We start from the raw sequence: 20,801 nt of genomic DNA on the forward strand, positions 1-20,801 counted from the left end.
CCTCAAGCAAAACAAAACAGTAGATAACAGAAGCCTTTCTGGAAAGTTTGGTTTTTATATATAAATATAATGTTGTAAGTGGAAACATAAACAGGAATTGTGGCAGATGATGGAGACTGTGTGACACAGTGCCAGGTTTTGGCAAGGTGAGAGACAGGTTCACAAAACCTCTTTGGAATTTGGACATGTTATGTCCAGCTCAGGACAAGCAGACAGATGTCAGAGAAGACAAGCTGACAGTAATTTCACTCTGGTTGCTCCTCAGGTCCCATCTTCCATAGTGCATAATAAATACATTAGATCTCTCCTAAGATCTTGTTTGGAACAAACTAGTCAGTTCTCCCTCTGTGATGTAGCTCAGGAAGCGCTTTGCTCCAGTAATGATTTCTCAAAGTCTCTCTGGACAAGATCTGAGTGTCCCTGCTTTGCACTGCCTTTAACACTGCCCCAGCATGTTTGCATCCTCATCTAACTCTTCTCACCTTTACTCCATACCTTAACATATGCAGTATCTACCATTAACATCCTAGTGTAGAAACACCACCCTGTTGGGCTCTGCAACATTCTCTGTGGTATTTTGAGTACTTTCAACAGAAAAACCACAACAAAATGATACATCTTTCACAGTTCAGATAAGTACCACATGAGATTCAGAGGACATTAAGAGGAGGGCTTTGGGCCAAGTGTTACTCAGTGTGCACACAGCTTGTGTGCTTCGAAGAGCAACATCATCTGCAGTGAGAACGTGACCCAGGCTGCACAACTTGGCCTGGACTTCAGGGAATACTCCCAGGGGACAATGTCACTGGCAGTGCAGATGTAGTTGCAATCTAGTAAAGTAGCGTGTGCTCTCAGTGAAAAGTACTCCTTAAAAATTTGGGCTGTTTCATGGGCAGCTTCAGAGTTTTGGGTGAAATGGGTTGGGGCTACATGCATACTATAGCAAAGCTCAAGATGTCCAAGTCACAGGTTACAGAAGCTGATTGCTGCAATGGAGAACAACCCCTATACCTCAAACATGACCATAGATCTTTGAAGACTGAGCCTAGGTTGGCTAATTTTGAGGACCACCTAACCTCTAGTAGGCACAAACCCTGTATTAATTGTGGCTGGATTAATTGAGGCAAAGCAGAAAATTCTCCAAAAAGGCCCATGTTTTTCTACAAGTTCAACTAATCTCTTGCTCTTGCTCTTGCTCTCACACAGAGGAGAGAGACAAAAAGAGGAGGAAATGTAAAATATGATTGAACTAAATAAAGGCATGGGAGAGACAATTCTGTTCCGTGAAACGCATCCCATAGGCTAAGGTGAATATGCATTTAATACTCCCTTCCCCAGGCATTAATTAAATGGATTTGGGCCAGCTTATTCCTTCTTTCTTTTTCCTCTTATTTTTAATATCACTGATGTGAAATTTAATCCTATAAAACTTCCATGGTTGTCTATTTCTTAGATTTACCTCAATGTGTATGTGACTACCTGATAGGAGTTCTGAGTTTTCTTAAGATTATGAGGAAATTATTTCCGTCTGGTTTTCTCAAAATAATAGCCAATATACTTTAACAGGAAACACATTTGGCATTTCAAATGCAGAATTACTCAAGCAGTAAGTGAAATGCTGCTAACTTCATAGGCTGAGTTCATATCGAATGGTACTTCTGTATGTTTCAGTGCTAAGTTTAATTTAGTGAAAGAGGGTGTCATCTTTGATTAGTATGATGTGGAGATTTTTTTAATCAGACAAGACTCTTTGAAAATTAAACACTTCAGCACAACTCTTGTAATCCTTCTGATGAAAGTAATGTGACCTAGCTTGCTAGGGAGTAATGTTTGAATAAAAAAAGTTACTTCTTGAGAACTATGTAGTTATATTTAGTCTGCATGCGCTCTAGTCTAAGTTTATACAGCTTCATTCACTCAAGAAAAGTCCTTAAATATTTTTTTGAGGGGGATGGGAACGGGAGGGTGGGAACAGTGTAGTAGTAATTCCTTAGTCATTTGCAGGCTTCCTTTCCTACTGAGTAATATATTTATACATTCTATCTGCAGTTGTCAGTTTAACACATTATGGATTCATAGAAAAATTTTGTTCATTTAAAAAGGATACGATTATGAAAACTGGAAAAATTGCAGTTTTATAAATAAAAATACTTTTATTGTGTTGAAATACCTACTCCTTGAGTTGAGCAGGGGAAAAAAATAGTTAACAAGCTAAATATATCTGAAGTGGTTACTGTTGGCTGTTCCTCACAGTATTCCAGAAATGTTCCATATGGAAGGAAGCAGATCTGATATGCTTTTTTTCAAGAGGGACCCAAAAAATAAGGAGATGAAAGTAGACAGAGAATATTCTTTCATAATTAGAAGCATTCGGTCCCTCAGGTCTGAGAACTAAATTTTACCAGGAGAAGAAGAGTAAGTTTCCTAGGGAGGGATAGTAAGGAGGAAATAGAGGTGACAGTAATGCTATCACTCTCAGATATGAGAAAAGGTTGTCAGTCAGAATAATAAAAAATGTGAAATCAGTCTTTGACACTAAGATTTTTGAAGAATAAAGAAAACTGGGTTTTTATTTGCATTCATAATGGTTTTTTTTAATTTTATTTTGTCGTACTTCTCCACTGGGAAGATAGAGATTTAACAATAACTTAATTAACAATAACAATTTATAAATTTATAAATAACTAATTCCATACGTGAATGGCATCCTAAAAATAATTGTCATCATTTGCATTAATACCATATCTTAATCCAATTTCAATTCCATTGCAAAAAATTTTGGTTTTGATTTTGAACAGAACGCTGTGTCACGGTCTCAGTTAATGGACCTGGGTATTCCTCTTTCACCTAACCTATCATGGCTCTTTTTCTCTATTTTTTTCCATGTTGATGTTACACGCCTCTTGAAGTCTATAAAAGTCTTGTAAAAACCTACAAACAGACTTTATACCTGCATCCCCCTAGGCTGAAGCTGTACATCTGCAAGCAGCTGAGTGGACCTAGCAGCCTGCCAGAGCAGGTGGAGGTTGGCTTCTGCCTCACCCAGGCCTCCTCCTTCCCAGCTCCTCATACCCAGCCCTGCCGGGGAAGGTCCCTTGTACTGCTGCCTCTGGGGCTTGCTGGGTCCTCCTAGCATCCTTCCATTTACTGACCTACCTGCTCCTCCCCTGTGGGGAGGATAAGCTTTCTCGGGGCTAGAAAGAGGTAAGTGGAAGGGCATAATGGAGGCATTGAATGTTGAACAGCTTGGTGGGGATGAGCAAAGGAGAGGAGGGCAAAGGGAGGAGTGGAGACATGCAGGACCATGTGGTTAGGGGCAGTAGGAGATAAGGGTGAGGGGTAAGGGCTGGGCACACCAACACTGAGGATAGGGCAGAGCATGGTCACTGAAAGTCTGCTAGAAATTTTCTGAGACACTTTAGTATTGCTTGTGGAGACTCTTTCAGTATTGCTTGTAGAAGGAGCAATGCCGAGAGCCTGGGGCACACCATGACACTGCCTGGTGTCCCTACCAGCTGAGAGCTGTGCTAGCTCTCTTCTACCTAATCCTACAACCTTTCATTTTCTCCAGCTTTCACTGAGATCCATGAGAGCCTGAGCATCAGCTGAATGGGTATTTCTCTCTTTCTGTTTGAAGTCTGCTGTTAGCTGCCCTGAAATGTACTTTTGACCCTGTAAGCTTAGTGAAGGCAGGAGATATGGCAGAATTACAGAAAGGCCTTGTTACCTCACTAAGTAGATTGCCAATTTGTAGATTCTCTGGTCTATGGCCTATCTCACCTATAAATGTACTGCCATTTCAGAGTTTGCCCTACTTCACTGCTTTTTGTGGCTTCTTGCAATAGGCAATCCATACATATTTTTTATTTCAATCAACTCACACCTCTTGACCAGTTTCAACCATTACATGACAGATGATTTATACGCTTACAAATACATTGAAATGTGAATAGAAGGAGTGAAGGTACAGAATTCAAAATCTTTAACCTCTGCTTTGTTTTAGGGTGTGCTTTTCAGAAGTGATGGAGAAGAATGCTATCTATGGATGTCAGCGGGTATTTTTGATGATCAGTAACTAAGTGGGGTTTTCAGTATCTCAGGGATGGGTCTTGCAATCAAGTTTGGCAGTTAAGATCTGGCAAGTTTATTACCTTTTATCGCAGGTATTGTAATTTCCTATGTCTGTATCTATAGGTAAACTCTATCTATAAATGTACTTCCAGTTTACTTGAGCATAAAATAAAAGAGGTTAATTAAATCTTTTGTGAAATAACATTGCACCTGAAATTTTGCTGAAATTCTGATACTAATACCAAATTAATGTCTTTTAAATATATTTACATTATTAGAGCCCAACAAAATAGGGCCCTGCTATTTTGTTTCAACTAGGATGCAAAGTTTATTACATGAAACAGTTCTGTTTTTAGTAAAACCTTTATTCACAATATAAACAGTGTCTTGCTAACTGAATCAGAGGAATAAAAAAAAAAACCAGCAAGCATTTTTCTTGCTCAGAAATACTCAGGCATGCTACCTGAGTATGTTTCTTGCAGAAAAAGTGTTGGCTTCTTTCCTTCCTAGAGTCATGCTTTAACTGCATCTGCCACTTTGCCCTCTCAGAAACCCACAGCTGGTGCTGATGCCATCACCCCTACACTGGTTTCTAGATTAGATTTGGAGAAAGCTCATGATTAGATGCTTGAACAGTAGCCCTTTTTATCTGCAGCTTATTTTATACTGGGCTTGTTGTGCAGTCATGATGGAATACCAAACTAAATGGAGACTTATGAGAATCCTCATCTGAGTGTTAGAGTATAACATCTCAGTACTCTGGCATTTCCTTCCAAATTAGTTGTTGTTTTAATACCCAAAAGAGCTTAGTTGGTCTTTTGTTGAGCCTGATGATGTGTGGCTGGGAAACTCACTGGGTCAATGAGTTCTTCCTTTTGGTTCAAGACTTGTGTCATATTGCAGATGTTTGCTCCCTTCTGCTAAACAAGATGTCGTAAATAAATGCTGCTTAGAAATACTACTCTGAATCTTGTATAACATAGGAAAATTGATCAGAATATAACTTTGGTAAGAGTTCTTCCATGGTGGCTGTCCTAAAGTGGGTGTCTATATAGACATTCTCTCCAAATACTGGAAACTCCAATATTTTCCACTGAAGATGCAGGATATAAACTTTTATATAGAATATATAAAATTACTGGCATAGAAAAGATCATTTTCCAGTGATGATTCTAGGAAAAATCCACATCACATAAGCTTCATTAAGGATCACTCAGCCCAGGCAATTTTAGTCTTTCTTGTTACTTGGAAACCAGTAAACAATTTCACTTAGCCTCTCCTTTTCCTTCCACATCACCTATCATAGCATTTGTTTTCAGTTTTCATGTGGTTTTGTGTTGGTTTTTTTTCATTGTCCAGTAACTAATAAGGAATGGAAATCAAGTTCTACAGAGATTAAAGTCAAACATTAAAAGCATAGCATATGAGTAGTTTTAGAGTAAGGCAGAACATATAGTTTTATTGTAAGCATACAGAGTTAACTTTTTCTATGCTTTTTATGCTGTGATGGGTCAGAAAAGAATGTTTGTTCCTTGGGAAAACTAAGGTAATATCTGGAAAAAAACACAGGCTGTCCAGGCTCAGGTTTCTGATTCATTGCATTTCCACTCACTGGTCATACACACAGCATAACACTTTGCCATGTTAACTCGCTCTCTTAAAAGATTGAGAGTTCTTTCTTTTCTTAGTCTCCCTAGTAAATTACAGAAAATTATTTTATGTCTTGGTGCCTATGAAAAAGCAAAAACCCAAATTACACAGAAAACTGACTTCAGGGTAAAACAGATTGTGCATTGGCTCTGAGCCTGCCAACCATTCTTCTGGAGGGTGAAGAAAAGCTATTTATTTAGTGCATCATATTCCAGCAAATTTCCTATTAAACTGGAGGAATGTAATTACTGCATGTATTTCATTACTCCACATTTAATGAAAGGGCCACACAGTATGAAGCAGAGAGCAACAGGTCCTAAAGAACAGACAGTATGGGCATGGTACCCTTCTAGAAAGTGTGAGTATTGTTCTTTATTTTTTCCTACAACTCATTCCATTTCCAAATTCCTTTCTCCACTGTGTTTTTCATTTGTTTTTCTTCACATCATTTAGGTGTTCCTTCTCCTTGTAGTTACACTGTCTATATAACTCAGGGTACTATACTTACAACTCCTGCTTCCCACACCGAAAAAGTACTCTAACCTCTGAGAGGTTAGAATACCTTCTATCACTTTGGTGATAGAGCTGCTAAATATTGGTGGGCGTTGGACTGGACAATCTCTAGGCATCCCTTCCAATCTACAGTTTATCCTATGATTTTGTTTGGGTTCTGTGTTTTAAGCATGAACATGGGAGCATGTACCTGCCAATTCTCTCACTTTGGGGACTGAACTGCACCTTTTATGAGTCAGCTATCGGCTCTCACCACTAACCTATCACTGCCAAGTCCACCACTAAACCATATCCTCAAGCACCACGTCTACCCTTCTTTTAAATACCGTCAGGGATGGACACTCAACCACTTCCCTGGGCAGCCTGTTCCAATGTTTGGCAACCCTTTTGGTGAAGAAGCTTTTTCTAATGTCCAAACTAAACTTCCACTGGGGCAGCTTGAGGCCATTTCCTCTCGTCCTATTGCTTGTTACTAGGGAGAAGAGACTGACCCCCGCCTCATTACAACCTCCTTTCAGGTAGTTGTAGAGAGCAATGAGGTCTCCCCTCAGCCTTCTCTCCTCCAGACTAAACAGCCCCAGCTCCCTCAGCCGCTCCTCATAAGCCTTGTTCTCTAGACTCTTCACCAACTTTGTTGCCCTTCTTTGGACACACTCCAGCACCTCAGTGTCCTTGTACTGAGGGGCCCAGAACTGAACACAGTACTTGAGGTGTGGCCTCAACAGTGCCGAGTACAGGGGCACTATCACCTCCCTGGTCCTGCTGGCCACACTATTCCTGATACAAGCCAGGATGCTGTTGGCCTTCTTGGACACATAGGCACACAGCTGGCTCGTGTTCAGGCGGCTGTCAACCAATACCCTCAGGTCCTTTTTCTCCAGGCAGCTCTCCAGCCACTCCTCCCCAAGCCTGTACTGTTGCATGGGGTTGTTGTGATCCAAGTGCAGGACCCAGCACTTAGCCTTGTTGAATCTCATACTGTTGGCTCCGGCCCAATGATTCAGCCTGTCCAGTTCCTTCTGTAGGGCCTTCCTGCCCTCCAGCAGATTGACACTTCCACCCAGCTTGGTGTCATCTGCAAACTTACTGAGGGTGCACTCAATCCCCTCATCCAGATCATCAGTGAAGATATTGAACAGGACCGGCCCCAACATTGAGCCCTGGGGAACACCGCTCGTGACCGGCCGCCAACTGGATTTGACTCCATTCACCACCACTCTCTGGGCTCAGCCATCCAGCCAGTTTTTAACCCAGCGCAGAGTGCACTTTTCCAAGCTGTGAGCAGGCAGCTTCTCCAGGACAATGCTGTGGGAGACAGTGTCAAAGGCCTTACTAAAGTCCAAGTAGACAATATCCATAGCCTTCCCCTCATCTAAGCGGACATTTCTTAATGTCTTATAGGAAAAAAATCAAAAGTAAAATAATCCAAATCCCCCAAGAATTCTACAGTGTCTCTGCCAAGAATGGAGAGCTTGTTCTTTCATCCTCCCCTAAAATCCTTTACATGAGACACTTAGTTCTGCTTTTTCTTGCCTTCAGTTGGGATCAGTCCATTGTGTCCAGCCATTGCAAGCTGGCATCTGCACAAGAATGTGTTACAGGGCTGTGCATGTTCAGATGAAGTATGCTCCAACGTGCTCTGCTGTGCTTGTGTGTCTGGGTGAGTGTGTTCTGGGGCAGAAGGGGAGGAGCAGGCTACTCACAAAGGGTTTGAATGTTGGGAGGTAGGCACATGTGGTTCTGGATACAGCTTTAAGCCTGAGTTTGACTTTGCACAGACTGGCAACCTACAGACTGCAGATTAATGATGGATACTAAACACCTCCTTCCTTCCTGTGTTGCCATTCAACCCTGCACTTGCTTGTTCCATACCCCCTCTCTGCACTGGAGCTAACAACAGGTTCCCAAATAATCTCTGCTGCAATAGGAGAAAGTCCTGCAATTTGGGGGATTGTATTGTTGGAAAAAAAGTGAAAAATAAGGAAGTCAGAAAGGCGTGTTCTGAATCAGACTACAATCCTAAGAGACAGTCTTATTAATGGTACTTGCTGCCAAACGTTGTTTCACTTGCCTTCAGAACTGTCTGCATTAATGACTACCTCTACTTGGAAGTTATTTACATAAAGTATTGTTCTCATGTCACTGCTACAGATAGCAGCTCCTCACTAGGTGAGATGAAAATGAAACAGAGCAGGTTGCAAACTAATTCAGAGAAAGCTACGTTTAACGTGGTGGTGGGAAGGATTAAGTATTCCTCCTGTAATGTCCCCACCATGCACAAGGGCAAGTACCTCACCACTGGGGATGCCCTTACATGAGACCTTCACAGGTAGGTCTTCACAGTGAAGGTGCTGATCTGTACTAAGGTAGTGTGTACTTCACTAGTTCCCACCACTTGGTGTGTTTACTTGTTTCCCAACCTCTCCTGGCAAACAAGGGTCTATGGAGGAAAAAAAAAAAAAAAAAGAAAGGACATCCAGATTCTTAAGGAGAAGTCATAGAAAAGAGGAAATTGTAGGCCTGCTCATTGTCTGGGCTGGGCAGCAGTTTTTCATACCCTCTGAGGGCAAAGTGTGGTGTCTAGCCCTTGCAACGGGCAGCGAAGAACTTCATACAGCTAGAAAGGTCACCTGCCTGTCTGCCAGGTCTGTTGTTGCCACACCACTCCCACCGCTGTCTTGAATCATCTTCAGGTGCTTGGTGGCAGATAAGCAAATACAAAATAGTCAGTCTGAAACATTGCATCCTGCCCTTGAACTTAAGTGGCTTCCCAGAGAAAAAGGAGACCATTCAAATATGTAATGATTCTTAGGCATGATTTAAATTCTGCTCAAAAGGAGCTTCTTTTGTGCTTTTGACCTGTGACACAGAACTGGCTAGAGAGATTTTATCTGAAAAGCAAACCTTATTGTATGCAAGCCCATCGGTAATACAAACCACATTTTTACATATAGTTATATGCTTTGAATAGGGTAGTGCTCTAAAGGGTGCTAGAGTCTGATGCTATCATTTGATAGTGAGTGACTCTTCATCTAAGACAGACAGTGACCTAGTGTAAAGCTTATGTCTAAAAACATAGGTTTCACTGCAGTTGTCTACTGCCGAAACTGAAATTACAGAGTTTACTAATCTCATTCCAGTAAGACTCAGTTCTCTTTATTGTTTTGAATTTTTTGCACTAAAATATGAAACTTGATGACTTGATATGGCTGTAACGACTGGATCCCAAAAGTTATTAGCATTTTTACTTAAATGAACAGATATTTAGAGACATAATTGCTATATACCTTATATAATATGCATTTATTGAAGGTAGTGGAATAATATATAATAATATTTTGAGAAAGTCCTGTAATAATGAAATATATTAAAAAGCTGGATGAATAATTAGTCCTCAGATAATGTACATTTTCCAGCTTTGTAAAACCCGTTTTTCTAATATGTTTTGACACTTTTCCATTGCTGGCATTTACGTTGCACCAGAACTACAGTTGGGCTGGTGCCTTGTTTATCAGCAAAATCAATTTCTATTAAAGCAAGCTTTAAATTAAAGCAAAAAAAACCCTCTTTCATCTTTATCTACATTATATAGTTAATTTGTACATGATGTTGGACATGCTGACTGAAAATTAGACTCTTTGTACAAAATGAACTCAATCCCTTTTCAAAAAGGGTTAACTTATTTGGAAGCAGACAGTATTAGCTCAGATCTAGAAGGTCCATTCTTGTATTTAATCAGAAGTAGCTGTTCCGGAACAACTCTCATGTAGGCAAACTTTTATCTTCCTTCAGAGACAGAACTGGAATTTCCTTCTTTAAGGAAATGCTGTACTATCTGAAAAATGCTTATGTTTTAAATTCACATGCAATTACTGCTTTTCAGAAAGTCTAAGGAAAACATCTTGTGAATGTTTCTTTTCAATATGTGTGATGGGTTCTTAACAGAAAACTTCAGCAGCACATCAACTGTTCGATGTTTGAAGAAGAAGCAGTATGGCTGCTGAGGCTCACAGTGACTTCCTAGCTGAAAAACAAATCTGAAATTTCATAGTAACACACTCAATATGCAACATAACTTTGTTGATAGAAGCCATTATATGGCTGAACTCACTTGCTGACTGTTGATTTAGTCTTAGCCTTTTTTCATTTGCAAAGATTCCAACTTGTTTTGTTCTGACCATTGCTAGTTTTAAGACAAAAATATTTCAATATTTTGGATAACAGTATTTTCAATAATAAAAATAAACAGGCACACGTGCTGTGTTCTTCAAAACATGACAGAATTCACAGAAAGAACTTTGACCTAGGAAATACATGAGTAACAAGAGCTAACTCATGTCTACGTTATATCAGAGAAAACTAAAATCTTTGTGGGATTCTGTTACAGTGTTTTAGCATCTACTGATCAAGTCCAGAGAAGTAAGTAAATACTTCAATTTGAACGAGTCGAGAGCTTATGGGTAAAATTCAAGGGGCAGGCAAATACGGGTGACACTGTTGTGGACATTTGCTACGGGCCACCTGATCAGGAAGAGGAAGATGATGAGGCTTTCTACAGACAGCTGAAAATAGCCTCACAATCACAGGTCCTGATTCTCATGGGGGACTTCAACCACCCTGATATTTGCTGGAAAAAGCAACATGATGAGGCATGAACAATCCAGAAGGTTCCTGCAGAGCACTGAAGATAACTTTTTGACACAGGTGGTAGGGGAGCTAACGAGCCAAAATATGCTGATGGACCTTATACCAACAAAGAAAGAAGGTCTGGTTGAGGACGTGAGTGTTGGGGGTAGCCTTGGCCACAGTGACCATGAGATGGTGTAGTTTGGGATCCTGCATGGTAGAAGCAGGGCAACAAGTAGGATTAAAACCCTGGACTTCAGGAGAACAAACATTGGCTTCTTCAAAGATATGCTTGGAGGAATCCCATGGGTTAGGGCTCTAGAAGGTAGGGGACTCGAAGACAGCTGGTCGATAATCAAGTACCACTCCCTCCAAGCTCAAGATCAGTGCATCCCTATGAGGAAGAAGTCAAGCAATGGAGTCAGGAGACCCACATGGATGAACAAAGAGCTTCTAGAAAAACTCAAATAGAAGAAGGACATTTACAATATGTGGAAAAAGGGACTTGCCACTTGGGAGGAATATAGGCATGTTGTCAGGGTATGCAGAGGTGCAACAAGGAAGGCCAAGGCCCACTTGGAACTGAAAATGGCAAGGGATGTCAAGGATAACAAGAGGGGTTCTTAAAATACATCAGTAGTAAAAGAAAGATTGGGGAAACTGTGGGCCCACTGCTGAACAAGGTGGGAGCCCTGGTGATGCAGGATGCAGAGAAGGTAGAGTTACTGAATTACTTCTTTCCTTCAGTCTTCACTGCTAAGGCTGGCCCTCAGGCATCTCAGCCCCCAGATGTGAGAGAGAAAATCTGGAGAAAGGAAGACTTGCCCTTAGTTGAGGAGGACTGGGTCAGAGATCACCTATGCAAACTGGATCCTCACAGATCCATGGGCCCCAATGGGATGCACCCACGAGTGCTGATGGAGCTGGAGGATATTCTTGCCAAGCCACTCTCCATCATCTTTGAAAGGTCATGGAGGACAGGAGAGGTGCCCGAGGACTGAAGAAAAGCAAATGTCACTCCAATCTTCAAAAAGGGCAAGAAGGAGGACCCAGGAAACTATAGGCCAGTCACCCTCACCTCCATCCCTGGAAAGGTGATAGAACAGTTCATCCTGGAGGTCATCTCCAGGCATGTAGAAGAAAAAAAGGTTGTCAGAAATAGTCAACATGGATTTACGAAGGGAAGATCATGCTTGACCAACCTGATAGCCTTCTATGATGGCGTGACTGTCTGGGTAGATGAAGGGAGAGCAGTGGATGTTGATTATCTTACCTTCAGTAAGGTAATTATATACCTTAATTATTAATTAATTAATAATTAATAATTAAATTAATAATATTATAATTTTATATATTATATATAATAATAACTAGTGGTGTTCCCCAGGGGTCTGTGCTGGGTCCAGTCCTATTCAATATATTCATCAGTGACCTGGATGAAGGGAAAGAGTGTACCCTCAGCAAGCTTGCTGATGATACAAGACTGGGAGGAGTGGCTGATACACCAGAGAGCTGTGTGGCCATTCATCAAGACCTGGACAGGCTGGAGAGCTGGGTAAAGGGGAACCTCATGAAATTCCTCAAGAGCAAGTGTAGGGTCCTGTACCTGGGGAGGAACAACCCCATGCACCAGTACATGTTGGGGGTTGACCTGCTGGAAAACTGCTCTGTTGAGAAGGACTTTGGAGTGCTGGTGGACAGCAGGCTGACCCTTGAGCCAGCACAGTGCCCTTGTGGCCAAGAAGGCCAACGGTATCCTGGGGTGCATCAAAAGGAGTGTGGCCAGCAGGTCAAGGGAGGTTATCCTCCCTCTCTACTCCACCCTAGTGAGGCTACATCTGGAGTACTGTGTCCAGTTCTGGGCCCCCCAGTTTAAGAATGACAGGGAACTACTGGAGAGAATCCAGCAGAGAGCTACAAAGATGATCAGGGGACTGGAGCACCTCTCTTATGAGAAAAGGCTGAGACCTGGGTTTGTTCAGCCTGGAGAAGAGAAGACTGAGGGGGGATCTTATCAATGCTTACAAATATCTAAAGGGTGTGTGTCAAGAGGATGGTACTGGACTCTTTTCAGTGGTGCCCAAAAATAGGACAAGGTACAATGTTCACACGATGGAACACAGGAAGTTCCACCTGAATATGGGGAAAAAATTCTTTCCTGTGAGGGTGACAGATCAGTGGAACAGGCTGCCCAGAGATGTTGTGGAGTCTCCTTCTCTGGAGACTTTCAAAACCTGCCTGGACACAGTCCTGTGCCCCCTGATCTAGGTCTATCTACTCAGGCAGGGGGGTTGCATAAGATGATCTCCAGAGGTCCCTTCCAACCTCTACTATTTGGTGATTCTGTGCTCCCTTTTCAAATAGCAGCCATTTCAAGAATGTACTGCTAATTTATAGACAACACCTTTGGGATATATTTGAATATGTTGGAGAATCCAGAGGACAGAAGCAAGTGGAGCTTGCTGGAGATATGGTCTGTAAAGAAGGACTGAAGTAAGCAAGGTTGTTTAATCTGGAAAAGGCTGAAAAGAAACAATGAATAGGCTTTAAATGAATAGAAGGCTTCTGAAAAGAGAAAGGGAATAGTCTGTTCTCCATGCTTTAGGGAAATATGTAACACAGTGCAGAAAGGTAGCTATAAGTGAGACACTAAAGGACATTATTTTAAGAGTAAAGATTGATGTTCAATAGAGTAGACCCAAGGAGACCATGAGTTCTTTATTACTGCCAGGTAAAATCATAGAATCATAGAATGGTTTAGGTTGGAAGGGACCTTTAGAGGTCATCTAGTCAAACCCCCCTGCAGTGAGCAGGGACATCTTCAACATTGTCGACATCTTCAACTAGATCAATGACTTGCTTCAGGACTGACAAAGATACCACTGACTCTGTACTGGATATGAGGATGGGCTATTATTCTAGCCTGTTTTCCTAAAATACCAAAGAAACTGATCAATTTTAAAGCTTTATAACCTAGTAGGAACTTCTGATAAAACATTTCAGATCATATTTCTAGGCACATAGGAGAGGAGAACTTATAGATCGTTGTAAGTAGAGGGAGGAAAACAGGTTATGTCTCACAAGCTGAAATGCCAGTCTTTTATTAATATGAGGCTTATTCAACTTTTGTATCTTCATTATGCTACCTACTTAATATAATGAGGTTTATCTAGACCCACCTTAACATGTTAAACCTGAGTTAGATCTACAATGGCTTGAATACTAGGTCTTTCAAAAAATTGGTTAACAGGTTGGGGTTTGTTTTTTTTTTCTGAAAATGCTTTAGTATTACATAAAGCTTCTATTTGACAAAATGTTCTAGTTTGATATTCTTAAAGGTAGGCAGAAAATGTCAAACAAGAGTTGAAGAGAGAAACAACCAGAAGTGGCTTAAGTTTAAGAGAAAAAGATTGCAAAACATTGTGAAGAAAAAAGAAAAAGGGGAAGTAAAATAGTCATTGGAATAAACAATGCAGATACTATGTTTGGCTGTACTCCAAATGGAAAATTTTTGTAGACTCTAATCAATTTTGTACACGGTAAAGTACATATTCCCAATAGATGGATAAAATGGGATGTGTTATTTTTCTAGGGCAAAAACTTGAATCTTTGTCCTTGAGGTTACAGCAGGAAGTAAATTCTGCACATTAGTACTTGCAGCAAACAAACCAACAGACTCAAAAGCTTATTTTGAACCCAGGGAGGTAATGTTTTAGAAAAAGCACTTTAAAAGCCCTTTCTCTTCCATATCTATTTCCAGCTGCAACATCTGGTAGATTTGGTTATTTTTGCCCCACTGATGTTCTGAGGTCCTTGCTGTCATTGAGAAATATGGCCTGGAATGAACAAAATGTGCCTCAGATAATTGGAAATTATTCCAGAAGGGAGGGTTTAATCTTCCTGATTATCATAAATCTAGTTTCTACGGAATAACTTCAAAACTGGAGGTGGTGCTTTGATGTTTCTGAAGATCATATGGTAAAACCAAGTATCAGCTTTTGTGTTGCTATGCTCAGTCAACGTGCTTGTTTTTTGGATGGGTGATTTGTCAACTTGCTCTGTTGGCATGGTTTTTTGTTTATTCTTAGTAGCAGACTGCAGTCAGATGATTGCCACAGGCTATGATGTGATTTTTCACATATTAAGTTGTCCATTTACAGTCCTTTTCTGGACATTGCCTCTCCCTCCAGAGCTGGCAGAATGTATGATGAGAGAGGTCCTCAAACCTTGCACCTACCTCAGCTTCATTTATTAAATAACAGTGTTTTCTAAAGTGTTTCAATTTGGCCTGGTGACTTCGTATCAAAATGGGCAAGAAATGCTTACTTGAGCTGTTCTGCCAGCTTTGCTCTGAAAGCAGTAACCTCAGGCAGTAGAGCTGTGATAAATGTTGGGAAACTATAACACATACAGCCTCTAGAGACTCCTCTGCAGATAAGTCTTTACTAGAGCTGTAGCTTTGGTTGATTTCCAGAAGTACTAAGCTTCAAAACATGTTGAAACAGAAAGAAACTTGTAATGAGACTGGAAACAATGCACGAAGAATCAGCCACAGATTAAGTTCAGTTCAGAAATGTATTTGGTGGCTTTGAAAGCAAGTTAAATACCTTACTGATACAGCGGAGAAGTATTTAAGGTCAGAAAAAATGGTTGTGAATAGAAAAGATATCTTACATTCTTCAAGGGGAAAAAATGTGTGTTCTCTTGTTTTGCTGCTTCCTCCTTGAACAGATTTTTACAATTCCACGAAGATGAACATCTTATCAAGTAGATGGCATGTTTTGATATTTCAAATGCTTTATTTAATTGCCAAAATTGTATGATGGCTGCCTCTGCCTCCTGCAGTTGAACTCTACCCTTATTAGAGCATTGTTATCACTTTATAGAATGAAACAGAAAAGTTTGTAGTGGAAAAGAAATTAATTTTTTACATGAAGAGAGTTAATAGTTTTCTGCATTGTAAATTTTCTTTCATATCTCTTTCATTTCAGATTAAATGGATATTTGCAATGTACAAGATCCATTATAAATTGGCAGATTAAATTCAGGAATCCCTGTGTAAAATTCTACGGTTTATATGCAAGTTTCATATAATTAACTGATTAATATGAATTAATAATTTGCTACTTTCTCCTCTTCTTTTATGCTTATTCTGTCCTTCCAGAGAAGTTATAGAATTCCAGAACCTGTAAATAAGTATTTCTTAATTACATCATCCACAAGGCTGCATGCATCTGAAAAATAAATGACCTGCAAACTTCCAAAACCTGATCTCTTGAGTGCAGGGCTGCTGTACAGCTTGAATTTTTCTTTGATGTTACTTTCTCAATTTTTTGGGCTGCTCGCTGTCACTATATACAGAGATAGGCAGATTTAGTAGAATGTAAAACATTAGCTATTTTGTGAAGGCTATTTAACTTTGCTGCTGTATAGTTTCTCGGAGTTATTACATTTTTCTAGTCTTAAGAATGTAGAAAAGTAAAATTTTGCGGTTTAATTTTTTAAGTCACTGTCATGATATTTAGACATGGCATTTGCAAAACCATCAGGAAATTTGGCACCAATCTCGGGCTGCATTTAGTCAGACCGACTTCCTGCATTGTTGCATATCTTTATGTGTTCTTTAGAAATGCTGCTTTTTTCTTGCCCTTGGTTTTTTTTTTTCCCTCCTGTAGGATATTCCTCTCATTACTCTATAGCTTAATCATTTACACATTTTCCTGGGAATGAAGAAAATTAAAGGGCTTCTTAACATCCTGCTTGCCAGGCTGGGAGAAATGCTGCGCTCCTCTCTCCCTTTACATCAGGGTTGTTGTGCAAAATACAGTGCAAGCTTTCTGAGACCAGGGCAGAGGGAAGCTAAAGACAGGCACAGCATGGCTTCGCACAGCCTGTGGAGGAGCAGCACTGCTGGTGAAGGGTGAAGAGGCGGTGAATGCTATTTGCCCTCTGAGGCTGTATGCTTCCCTCTTGGTGTCTGACTGGTCAGAGCATGTAAGCCTGGCTACTGGATGGTCATGACAAGGTGCAGGCAGTGCTGGGCCGGGTGCACTGCATGTCTTGGGTCAGGAGATATGCACTGCTCCTCAGCCTTGGCCAACACAGCAAGGTTTGGTAATGCACATGGAGTAAGGGGTGGGAAGAGTGTGAGGGGTTGAGTTGACTCCTGGTTGGAGGGGTGAGGGTTGCAGGAGGTGGTGGGGATGCAGCAAGAAGAAACCCAGAAAAATGAGTTCAGGTTATAATCAGTGTGAGCAAGACCAACGAGAGGTTCACCAGAAGGAGAGATTAGACTTCAGTCAGTCTGTTCAGGCAGTTTTATCAACAGGAACCCTATGAGAACAAACAAGCAGCTGATTTACTTTATGAGTTGCTGCTATCTTAATTCTGATAGACAGATATTTTTAGGGGAAACAGGGTTCCCATATCTATGCAGCATAACCCTGGGAAAACTCTTGCAGGGGGCTTCAGTGCTTGCGGCCTGCATACATACAGCGGTGCAGTACACTTTGCAGTCAGACTAGCAGTACCCCAGTTATAGCTATACCATATCCAAATCTGGTGGCGGTGGTGACCTCATCCTTCATCTGAGTTACAATACAGTAACTTTTGAGATTAAGCCATCTGGGACAATTGCAGAAGACTAATCTTTTGCTAAAAGATTTGAAGTGTTTTCTTCCTAAATACTAACTCAAATGTTTACTGCCTACATAAGAACTGCTAACGAGAGGGTTGCTAAGTGCAGCTGGGATACAGGAGGCTTTAACTGCAGAGTATGACTCAACAGGAGGGCACGTGGAGTCATGGCGGGCTGAAGGAGGGACTGGACACAAAGGTTTATTTGTGCAAGAGACAAAACCTGGGCTTTGGGCAGTTTCCAGTTATGGTCCAAGCTGACATGCAGAAGACCTGTTTGAGTCATGCAGAGCCAAATTTTGACTCTCAATGAAATAACCTTGGTGGCCTATATGGAAGTGTAGATGGATTCATTACAGGTGCCCCCAGGGACGCAGTAGGTGTGTGTGGTTCTGGCACATACAGCCGCAGAGCAGGAAGGGTGATGGTGCTGAACTGCTGATGGCTGTGAAGCACAGTACAGGGTAGGGCACCCAGCAAGCATGTTGATCAGCATGTGGGACTTGCCAATCCTGAGGCTCACTTTTGTCAAGGGATGGCTTTGTGAAGAGGTTCTGTAACGTGCAACCATTCCTTCAGGGTCTATGATTGAAGTTCATGGTAGTTACCTGGAAAGTGTGCTAAATCCAAACACTGCCTCCTCCTCCACCCCACCCTCCAGCACCCTCCATCCCACATACATGCACACACTGTATTACAGATACAGCAGTTTGCCTGCTTAAAACTTTGCTGTGTATCAGTAATTCTATTTGAAATGTAGTGAGTACCCAATTATAGTATGTAACAGCATCGTTCATTTGCACAGCTCCTTGTTTGATCCAAAGGTTAAAGCATTTTAAAACAAAATCAAGAAAACGCAGCGCTTACTGACTAAGGCAATTGGATTCCTCTGGAAGAGTATGAAACAAAACTTAACAGCAAACTGCTGAGCAGTACCACCATGTCGATGACATACTTTCTTCTCGACTTCTGGCAAAGAAATAATTGCCCCAAAGAACATATTGCATTATTCTCAGGGATGCAATTCAAAAGATTTAGATGCTGTATTTCTGCCTTCACTGATGCTATTAATGGGTTTTGAGACACATCCCATTTTGTCATTTCTAAAGGTGAAGGCTGTTCTGTGTTTTGTTAATGATGACAGCATTGCTGAGAAAAAGGATGGTCTAAAATATTTAACTTTAAGAACATGACAGATTAAATAACCTGTGGAGTCCTAATAATCATCAATCACAATGTAGGAGATGACAAGGTGAAATTTCTAAGATGACATTTTGTCACTCGGGGTAGTCACTTAAACTGACAAAAGCTATACATTCTGCTCCGCAGCTTCTTTACTCTAATTGGGCCAATTTTACTATCATGCTATTATCCTGCACAGCAGAACTGGTGACAAACAGAGAGGCTTTTGTGATCTCAGTCGAATATTTTTCCATGAGCTCAAGAAAATGTCTTCTCTGCCAAAAAAGAATGAAAATTGTCCCTGTATTTTGTGACTGGCCAGAAGCCCAAGGCTCATGTCTGGAAAAAGTCTAATCTGTATTTTTAGTTCCTGCTTGCTTATCATGGGATCTTGCAAAAAGGGCCACAAGTCAGGGGAACTGTAATCACGTTTGGGATTTTTCCTGTTATGTGTTGAAATAACTTTCCTCAGGATATGGCGGAGGAAAAAGAGGCCTAAACTTCCATTCCTTCACTCTTCACAATTTTAGCAGTCTGCTTTAATTTAGCCTTATTTTCTACCATGCACCAGCACATAGTAATTCCCTATAAGCATATAACAACACAAAACTTGCTTGTGTTAGCACATGCTTCAGTGTAGTTATTAGGAAACTTAATCCCTTTTAGAAAATTTTGAACTTTGGAAGAAAATTTACCAATGCCCATGAGTAGTAAGGAAGTGGTTCTGTAAGTTGTTAATGAAGTATGAAATCTTGAAATAACCCCTCTTGTTAAAACCAGAAAAAAAATTCTTACATATTACCATTCAGAAACTTTGGGAAAAACTATGTTTAGTAACACATATTTGTTAACATGGAATAAAATTACACTGGAGTGTAACATGGAGTATATGTGTAGTGGGCACATATCCAGCTGATCTAAAACACTGTGTCATTCCATGGAAGTGTTAGGCTGTTCAAATGTATTACTATCAAGAAACAATAAATTATTATAATAAGTATTGTTCTTCTGCTTGACAGAAGTAGGAAAATTTCATTATTAATGCTCTCCATGCCTTGGACAAAAACTGTGTTTTTGTCCACTGAATGAGATGTTTTTATTCATTGTTTTGGAGACACTGAAATTAGAAAACAGAAAGTAAATATTTCCCTCGATCCTTTAGCACATTTAAGTCTCCAGGGTCAGATTAAGTGGTGGTGGCGGTGGTGAGTAGTTAGTCAGCATTGTGTAAGGCACTAAAAATTTTTAAGTCAGACTACCAAAAACATTATGTTGGTATCTCTTTGGCTGAAGAGTTACATCTGTTTTCCTAGACTTTCATTCTTTCTTTCCCTTTACTCCATCTATGTATGTTACAATTACCAGCTCATGGCATCAATGAGAGCTGTTTTGTTAGCTAAGAGCTCTCATATGTCATTCCCAGGTACCTTGCTGTTAATTCTGGCTTCCTGAACTTCCAGGTCAAGTCTGCCTCCTTTTTGTTACATTAATGCTGTTTTCCACATGAAGTATGCTCATCTCCAGCCTCTGCAGCTACATGGTGCTCAACTAGCCCTACCAGGACCGAGTGCTCATCGTACCTCAGACCCACCTGAGCCACCAGTGCTGCTCCTCAGGCCATGATTTCTGCTACACCATGAATGCAGAGCCCCGCTGCTCCATGGATTTCTTCAAGGCCATGAGATCTGTACTCCTTGTTATGTACAGACCAACAGCCAGAGCTCTCTTTCTTGTCCATGCCCTAAATTGTGCCATCCCTAAATCCTGTTCCCCTGTCTCCCAGCCCATTAACCCTGCTCTCTGCTCCTTCTCATCAGTTCTGTCTGTACCTCACTCCTATTTGTAAACCCCCTGTATCTGCCTACTGCAGGGTCACCTCTCTAGTCTCTTCTAAGCCTCCTCACCTCTCTCTGAGGTAGGTTGAAAGCCTCAGAGGGTTTATCTCTTCCTTTTACGCTGGAGTCCTTTCATTGACTCCCAGGAGAGGAGAGGTGCCAGAGCTCCCTGCGCAGCTCAGTTTTTCCCCCAGCCTCATCCCCTGTCCTGGGCTTCTACTGAAAAGCCACAATAAAATGCTGAAACCTGAAAGGCAGGATGCCATCCTTACAGAATAAGCCCTGGTC

Source organism: Phalacrocorax carbo, chromosome 1 (assembly GCF_963921805.1).
Source record: "Phalacrocorax carbo chromosome 1, bPhaCar2.1, whole genome shotgun sequence".
Lineage (NCBI taxonomy): Eukaryota > Metazoa > Chordata > Aves > Suliformes > Phalacrocoracidae > Phalacrocorax > Phalacrocorax carbo.